The sequence below is a fragment of the Protopterus annectens genome, chromosome 9.part0 (assembly GCF_019279795.1).
Source record: "Protopterus annectens isolate FY-2018-M chromosome 9.part0, PAN1.0, whole genome shotgun sequence".
NCBI lineage: Eukaryota > Metazoa > Chordata > Ceratodontiformes > Protopteridae > Protopterus > Protopterus annectens.
The window spans coordinates 875,242,628-875,251,606 of record NC_056743.1 but is presented as its reverse complement, the minus strand read 5'-3'; positions in this window follow the sequence as shown (position 1 = coordinate 875,251,606).

The window sequence follows — 8,979 nt, the reverse complement described above, 5'->3', positions numbered from 1 at the left end:
GTGCAGCAGATGCCTATTCTAGGGCTATTGCTTTTGGTTCAGTGATGAGGAGGTATTCTTGGCTTCAACTTCCACCATTGCCTGATGATATCAAAGCTAAGTTGATGGATGCCCTACTTGATAATAAACATTTGCTTGGGGAAGATGCCACTGGTTTAAGTCCCTTCAGGATAAGGGGAAGGTGTTATAGAAACTCAAACGTGTTTGTCTCTCCTTTTCCTAAATTTCAGAGAAACTACCCCAATAAGCCTGCCTTTACTCGCAGGCAGTCTTGTCCTCCTCTTAAGGGCAAAAAGAGTGGCAATCAGGCTACTCCTGCTAAGGCAACTCAGACTTCAGAAACTCAGAAGTCTCCCTTTCCATATAAACCAGGTATTGTCTGACTATCCGTCTCCTTCCAGCCATGTTCCTCTTTCTCTTCGCCTTTCTCTCTTTCTCTCTCTTCCTGTTTGGCTTCAGATTACTCAGGATTCATGGGTTCTGTCCATTTACCAGGGGTATTTCATGGAGTGGATATCCTTTCCCCTCTTTTATGGGTATTCCTCAACCTCCTCAGGAATAATTTCCCTTTTTCCCAGAGGTACCTCAAGATCTTTTGACTCAGGGTACTATTCAAGAGGTTCCTGTGTCTCAAAGGGGGAGGGTTTTTTACTCCAGAATGTTTCTAGTACCCAGAGGGTACTTGGAAACCTATTCTAGACCTCTCTCTTCTCAACACTTTTCTGAAGATGCCCACATTTTGAATGTTGTCCCTTCAGACTCTGTTCCCATTTTTGCTTCCTCAGGCTTGTATGGTGTCTCTGGATCTCAAAGATGCTTATCTCCACTTTCCGATCCATTCCCTTTTTATAGTAATTGTTGCATTTCTCTGTTTCTTCCTGGTAGTTTCAGTTCTCTGCTCTGCCCTTTGGTCTTTCTACTACCCCAAGGGTATTCACCAAATGTCTTGCTCCTGTGATTGCTTTTTACAGGCTTCAGGGGATCCAAGATTATCCTTACTTGGACAACCTGCTGATTCAGGCCTCCTCTCCAGGGATCCTGTTGCAAAGTCTTCATTTGCCATTTCTGTTCTTCAGATCCTGGGGTTCACAATAAGCTTCAAAAAGTCTTCTCTGGCTCCTTCTAATGATCATGTCTTTCTGGGTTACAGGATTCAGATGGTGTCTATGCTGGCATCCCTGCCTCCTCCCAAGGCCTTAACCTCTCATTTCCTTCTTTCAAACTCTTCTTCCCATGGCCTCCATTACAGCTAGGGAGTTTCTGAGAGCTCTGGGTTTTATGGCATCCACCATATCTATGCTCCATCTGGCCAAACTCCACATGAGAAAATTTCAATGGTCCCTGAATCAATTTGGGTTTAACATGCACATCCTCTAGACATTATAGTTCCTCTTCTACCTTGTCTCAAGAAAGAACTTTAGTAGTGGATCCAACAGTTATCTTTAAACCCAGGGTTCCCTTTTTATCCCTGTCTTCCCTCTCAGGAACTGTGCACAGATGCTTCAGATGTGGGATGGAGAGCAGATTTTGGATCCCTAAAGGTGCGGGGAGTGTGGTCACCTCTATAACAGAAGGAGCACATCAGTGTCAAGGAGATAAGAACCCTTTTGCTGGCTCTTCGGGCTTTTCGTCCTCTTTTGTCCCCAGGAGCTCTCAAGGTATTCACAGACAATACCACAGTGATGTGGTATATAAACAAACGGGGGGAGGGGGGCAAGATCTTACCTTCTTTGATGGTTGGCATTTCTGGTATAGGATCTTGCTGTTCAGTATCAAATGACTCTTCAAGCAGTTTACATTCCTTCAGGTCAAAACATTGTGATAGACACCCTGAACAGGTCCTTAGCTCAATCCCACTAATGGAGGCTTTACAGGGATGTGTTTCTAGACATTGTCTATCAATGGAGGTACTCCTCAAGTAGATGTATTGCTTTCCCTCTGAACAGACAATTGCCTCTATTTTGTGCCAGAGTCCTAGGTCCTCTGATGTGGAAGGTGGAAGCCCTCTCTTTTTCCTGGAAGGAGATGTTTCTTTATGCATTCCCTCCCCTTCCTCTCATTCCAGAAGTCCTGTTCAAAATTCAGCAGGATGCTCCCAAAATTTTGTTGGAGACTCCCTTTTGGCCAAGACAGCATTTGTTCCCTCTTCTTCTGCATTTAACCAAGGGCAATCATCACAATTACCTCACAGGATGGACCTACTCACACAAGACAAAGGATCTCTCATCTATCCCCACCTGTCCACTCTTCAAATGACACTGTGAGTGATAGGATTTTGATTACACATAGACACCTTTTTTCTGAGGATGTGCTTAGGGTCCTGTTGAAGGCCAGGAAAGCCAATACTAGGAAATCATACTTATCCAAATGAAAGAGGTTTTCTGTTTGGTCTCTCTCTCTCATAACCTCGATCCACTAACTGTGGATATTCCTTTGATGCTTTCTTAAGTGTGTGAATTGCTCAATGTTGGTTTGGCCTAGTCTTCTGTTAAGCCCCACTTATCAACTGTCTCTGCCTGTCTGCTTTTATCTTCTTCTTTAACTTCTAGATTTGAAGCTAAACAATTCCTTAAAGGCGTCCTTCATATTAGGCCTCCCAGGAAGCCTGTTCCTCCTCTCTGGGATCTTAATTTTATTTTGGAGTTGACTCAAGCTCCTTTTGACCCTGCTGATTCAGCTTTCTTGCAACATTGTTCTTGGAAGACGGCTCTTTTGATGTCCATTACTTCTGCAGGAAAGGTGTCTGAGCTTCAAGCCCTTATTGCCTGTCCTCCTTTTTTGGTGTTTTATAAGGATGGGGTGTCCTTGCATGCTAATTCTTCTTTTATGCTCAAGGTGATTAATGAGTTGTCACTTACACAGTGTATTTATTTGTCTATTTTTTTCACCTTTCCACACTCTGTCAGTGAGAGGGTGCTGCATACTTTGGATGTGAATAGACAACTCAGATTTTATTTGGATAAGACTAAGTCTATTAAAAAATCTGATTGGTTGTTTGTTTCTTTTCATTCTAGATCCCTAGGTGTAGCTGTATCCAAGCAATCTATTTCTTCTTGGATCTCAAAGGCTATTTCTTTTTGTTATACTTTTCTATAGTAAGAGCCTTCCTTCTTCTGTAAAAGCTCATTCTGTTAGAGCTGTGGCTTTTTCTGGTGCTTTTTTCAAGGGGTTGAATACTAATTCTATTCTTGAAGCAGCTACCTGGACTTATGTGCATAATTTTACCAAGCCCTGCGAGTTGGATGGAATCACCAGAGCTAGAGCTGGTTTTGCTAGGGCCATCTTTCATGGCTTCTTAGAGGGTTCTGGTGGTTCTTCCTCCTCCCAAGTTTCTTCTTGAGCTCTGGCACATTTCCAGGTGTAAGGAATACTGCAACCAGTGAATGGAAGGACATAGTACAGTTGTGTAAAATTGTATCATAACAGTATATGCTCTTTCCTTCACTGTTGTAGTGTTCACTCCCTCCCTACTCCCCTGGTTCATTTCCCTCCCTCCCTGATGTACTGGTTATCTCTTGTATGTTCTTCGTGTTTCACTATTGCAGTCATTACATTTAGGTAATCTGCTGGCAGGTTGCCCTCAGTCGGCCTGAATTCCAAAGTCTTGGGTCCTGTGTCGGTTGCTGTCTCCTCTTCCATGATGTCAGGTCGTCAGAGGTATAAAATATGTAGCCGACGCTATTTTCTTTAGTCATTCTTGCTGCATGGTGCCCGAAGCAGAAGCATTTTGCAAGTGCCGGTAGCCCAACTACTGAAATATACGTGTTTGAGTTTCAGAACTGAAGTCTTCACTAAAGCTAAGTACCCCATTGGGGAAACTTTTTTCTTACTTTTTACTGATGTCAGAAAAAGTTAATAATTGTATTACTTGTGGGAAGCAAATACCTCATAAGGATTTCCATTTATACTGTATTCCTTGCCTAGGCCTTGATCACAACATGCCTGGCTGTCGGTTTTGTGCTAGATTTAACCAACGCACTATTAAGCGTCGGTATATTTTTGCATCAAAGTATTTTGGAAACAGATTTAACTACCCAGAAATGTCATCGGATCGCAATCCGACTACCGGAGTACATAAAAAATGCAAAGAAAAGGACAGAGAAAGGCAGTCGAGATACAAAACCGATGACGATGCTTCTCCTAAGCCAGTCGCCGGTCAGCCCCTGATACCCACTACCTTTGAGTCGCAGGCCTCTACCTACACCCATGTGGAGTCCGGCATGCCACAAGATACTCAAGGTATTGGACCGACGGATGTATCTCCCTCAGATGGGTCCGGAGCTGCTGAGCAGGCACCAGCTTCTGAGGGTGTATTCAGACCTCAACATTCATATATCAAACCGACGGCAGCTGTAAAACCAAAGACAAAAGCAACTTCTAAAACTAAAAAAACTGACGCATGAACCACGTGCACAGGCCTCTATGCCTAAAAAACAGATGATCAAAATGGTTGAAGACCTTATTACCTTGATCAGGGGTACCCATCCCCCTCCAGATAAGAGGCCTAGGCAAGACACTGACTATGAATCTTCAGATCAGGTTTGTATTTCTTCTGATTCCTCTTCTGATCAGGAATTATCTATTCCTCCCTATCAGGATTCTGATGCTGAGGAGTCTATTCCATTTGCATCTCCTCCTGAGGATTATTCATTTGGAGAAACCTTGCATACTTTGAGGGAGCATTTTCACTGGGAAAGTCAAGACTTCTCAGAATCAAAAAGGAGGCTCAGGGATTTCCTTCTTCTCCCTCAGCACAGGCCTTTAGCCATTCCCCCTGTCCTAGACATTGTGGATGATGTGTTTTCGGAGTCAAGCTTGACCCCTGACTCCTTACCTTCGGCTCCCAGTAAGCCTGACAGGTATTACAGGGTCCCTGACTCACATAATTTTTTATTTAGAAACCCTGCTGCTGATCCTGAAACTATTTCACAGGGTCCAAAGGGAGTTAAGGCCTCGACAGCAAAAAATCCTACCCCCTCTAACAGAGGTTCAAGGGCACTGGACAGATGGGGGAAAAAAGGTTTATACATCTGCAACCTTGGCAATCAGGGCTTTAAATTGTCAATTTCACATGCTTAAGTACCACAACATGTTATGGGATTGCTGAAACAGAAAATGATGTTGATTTCAGAATGTGCAGAAAATAAAGAATTGCAGGAATGGTGGTACTGCGGTAGCGTTGTCGCCTCACAGTAAGACGTTGTCCTGTTCAATTCTCAGCTAGAGCGTCTTCTGTGTGGAGACATGCATGAATGGGCATACCTTCGTTGAAGGTTGTGCGTCAGAACTGGCAACTTGGCACGTAAAAATCTACTGCCAATCATTAGCGGACCGGAGTTCCACTGTGGCGACCCCTAACCGGGAAAAGCCGAAAGACACAACATTGCATGCAGCTGAACAAGTGGGAAAGCATACTTTGCAATGTGGTTTTGATTCCTTAGAGGCCTCCTGCAGGGCCGCAGTTACTGGATCTGTGATTAGGAGGCATGCCTGGTTAAAGGAACAAAATTTGCCTGATCATGTTAAAGCTAAACTGCTAGTTGCACCTTTACAGCATGAGTCACTGTTTGGTATTAAGGCAGAAGAGGTTTTAAAGAAAATGGAAGACAAAGCTAAGTCTATGCAAACTGTTAAAGACTTCTTACAAGTGCAGCCATCAAGATTCAGTAGACACTGGCCTACAAAAGATTGGTCCTTTCCTGTGTCAGACAGAGCTCAAAGGGGCAAATCCAGATGCCCTAAGGGTTCCAGATACCAGGCGCAAGATTCATACAGGTCAAAGCAATGGGGCACTTCCATCTCCAAATCTGGAGGAGATAAAGCGCAAACCTACAGAAAGCAATCCCAATGACTTCCCTCTGCCTACACCAAGCACTTATCTTTTGGCAGCACCCATAGGGGGAAAATTAGCACTTTTTGCACAAAATTGGCAGTTAATAACCCAGGACAAGTGGGTACTAAACATCGTATGACTGGGATACAGATTCCATTTCCACACTCTGCCAATGGCAAATTGTTGGCCAGATCTGCCAAAAAATCAAATGGCAGAGGCACAGAAACAGTTTACGTCCATCATGGATATGGGGGTCATTCAGATAGTACCAGAACAGGAAAAAAGACAAGGTTTTTACTCAAGACTGTTCTTGGTACCCAGAAAGGACAAGGCCTGGCAGCCAATACTGGATTTATCGATTTTGAACACATACCTGGACATTCCAAAATTCAAAATGCCGACTTTGCAGCAGCTTCTGCCCATGCTGGGCAAGAATGTCTGTCTGGTGACTTAAGACCTAAAAGTGGCATACCTGCATGTCCCAATAAGTCAGTCTTGCAGAAGATACCTCAGATTCAAGGCTGGCTTAATGCATTACCAATTCTCTGCACTGCCCTTTGGCTTATCTACTGCACCCAGGGTCTTTACAAAGTGTCTGGCACCAATAATTGCATTTTGCAGACAGAAATATACAAATATATCCTTACTTAGACGACTGTCTCATTCAAGCAGAGAACAAGGATACTCTTCTTCGACAACTGGCATTTGTGAAAAGGCTTCTAACATGCCTAGGGTACACAATAAATGAAAAGAAATCACAACTGGTACCCTCTCAAAAGATAACATTCCTGGGTGCAAGCTTGAATACAACTGCCCAGATGGCTTATCTCACGCCAGACAAGCAAAGGCAACTGACTGCTTACTTCAAACTGATGGCAACAAAAACCCAGTCTTCTGCAAGACAAATTCTGCAGACTCTGGGCTTCATGGCATCCTGCATCCTACTGATTCCATATGCAAGACTGAATATGAGGAAACTTCAATGGTACCTAAAAAGTTTATGGAGTCAACATTCTCACAGTCTGGAAACAATGATTCCTCTCATTCCCTGCCTGCAACAGGAGTTTCTATGGTGGGCAAAGGCATGTCACCAAAACATGGGACGGCTCTTCACTCTACCCCCTGCCAGCCAAACCTTAACAACAGATGCATCAGATTATGCCTGGGGGGCCCACATGGCAGGAAGATGCATTCAGGGCATATGGACACCAAATCAAATGCATCTACATATCAACCAGAAAGAGATGCTAGCTGTTCAAAATGCCTTAACAGCCTTCTAGGACTTACTTCATCCAGGACAACTACTGATAAAGACGGACAACACCACAGTCATGTGGTATATAAACAAACAAGGGGGCACACACTCATACCCCCTTTGCAGATTAGCCATGGCACTGTGGGACACAGCTTTGACCTACCAAATACATTTTCATGCTCAATTCCTGCCAGGAAAACAAAATACTCTGGCAGACAATTTAAGCAGAAACCTTATGGATCCTCACGAGTGGAAACTAAATCCACAAGTCTTCAGCATGATAACAGAGAAATGGGGGAGCCTAGACATAGATCTATTTGCCTCTCCTCACAATTATCAATTGAAAAGATTCTGCACAAGGACTTATCACAGACAAGCATGGTAAGTGGACGCCCTCTCCTTCAGTTGAAAAAAAACTATCAGTTTACGCCTTTCCTCCTCTGCCTCTTCTCCCCAAGGTCCTCCTAAAAGTCAGACAAGAGAAACTGAAGATGATACTAATTGCCCCGGACTGGCCCCGCCAACACTGGTACCCAATCCAAAGGAACTAGTCTCAATACCCAGCTTGGACCTTGCTTCAAAGACCACTACTACTGTCCCAGCTAAACAATCAGATCCTGCACAATCAACTACAGACCCTGAACCTGGCAGCATGGCTGATCATGTAGTCATACAAACAGCACCTCTCAGTAAAGCTGTGATGGATGTCATTTTGGATGCCAGAAGGCCTAGTACTAGAATATCTTATGCTGACAAATGGAAGAGATTCTGTGCTTGGAATCAAGCACAAGGAACTGATACAGCAGAACTAAATATTCCTCAGATATTGCAATACTTAACTAAGATGCTTGACAAAGGCCTATCTTTCTCATCAATTAAAATTCATGTCTCTACCATTTCAGCTCTTAACAATACAGAGCCACATATTTTTTCTCATCCTTTACTAAAGCAGTATCTTAGAGGAGCCAAAAATGTAAGGCCTCTTAGAAGAACACCATTGCCTGCATGGGACCTCAATTATGTGTTGGAAAAGCTCACCCTGCCTCCATTTGAACCAGCTGCTACTGCTGATATAAAGTTTTTATCATGGAAAACAGCTCTGCTACTAGCAATTACTTCAGCAAAAAGAGTTTCAGAGCTACAGGCCCTCATGGCTGCTGAGCCTTTTATCATATTTTACCCAGACAGGGTGTCTCTGAGGACAAATCCTACTTTTATGCCTAAGGTGGTCTCCAGTGTGGCTCTCAATCAAACAATTTATCTGCCAACTTTTTATCCAAATCCACAGAACAAGGGGGAGAGAATTCTGCATTCCTTGGACGTACACAGACAGCTAAGATTCTACTTGAGCAGGACTAAAGCTCTAAGAAAAATTGAGCAATTACTAGTGGCATATGCTGCAGGATCAGAAGGCAAGGCTATTTCAAAGCTGACAATTTCAAAGTGGATAACCCACTGCATCCATTTCTGCTATTTACACCATGGCAAACCTGTGTCCAAGGGCATTAGGTCTCATTCCACCAGAGCTGCAGCTACTTCAGCAGCCTTTCTCAGGGCAGTACCAACCAAAGACATTCTAGAGGTTGCTACTTGGAGTTCTGTTCACACCTTTACAAAGCATTATCATTTGCCTCTCTACTCTAAATCCAGGGCAGGCTTCGCCACTGCAGTTCTGCAGGGCCTTATAGCCACTCCTAATGCTGTTTAGCTCCAGCCTCCCAACCATAGCTTTGGGATTCTACCCAAATGTAATGATTGCAACAGTGAAACATGAAGAACATAGTACAGTTGTGTACACTTACCATAAATGTACATGTTCGAGTGTATTCACTGTTGCAGTCCAGGTTACCCTCCCGCGATCCCCCTGTCATTCTGGAGTTTATCTTTCCTT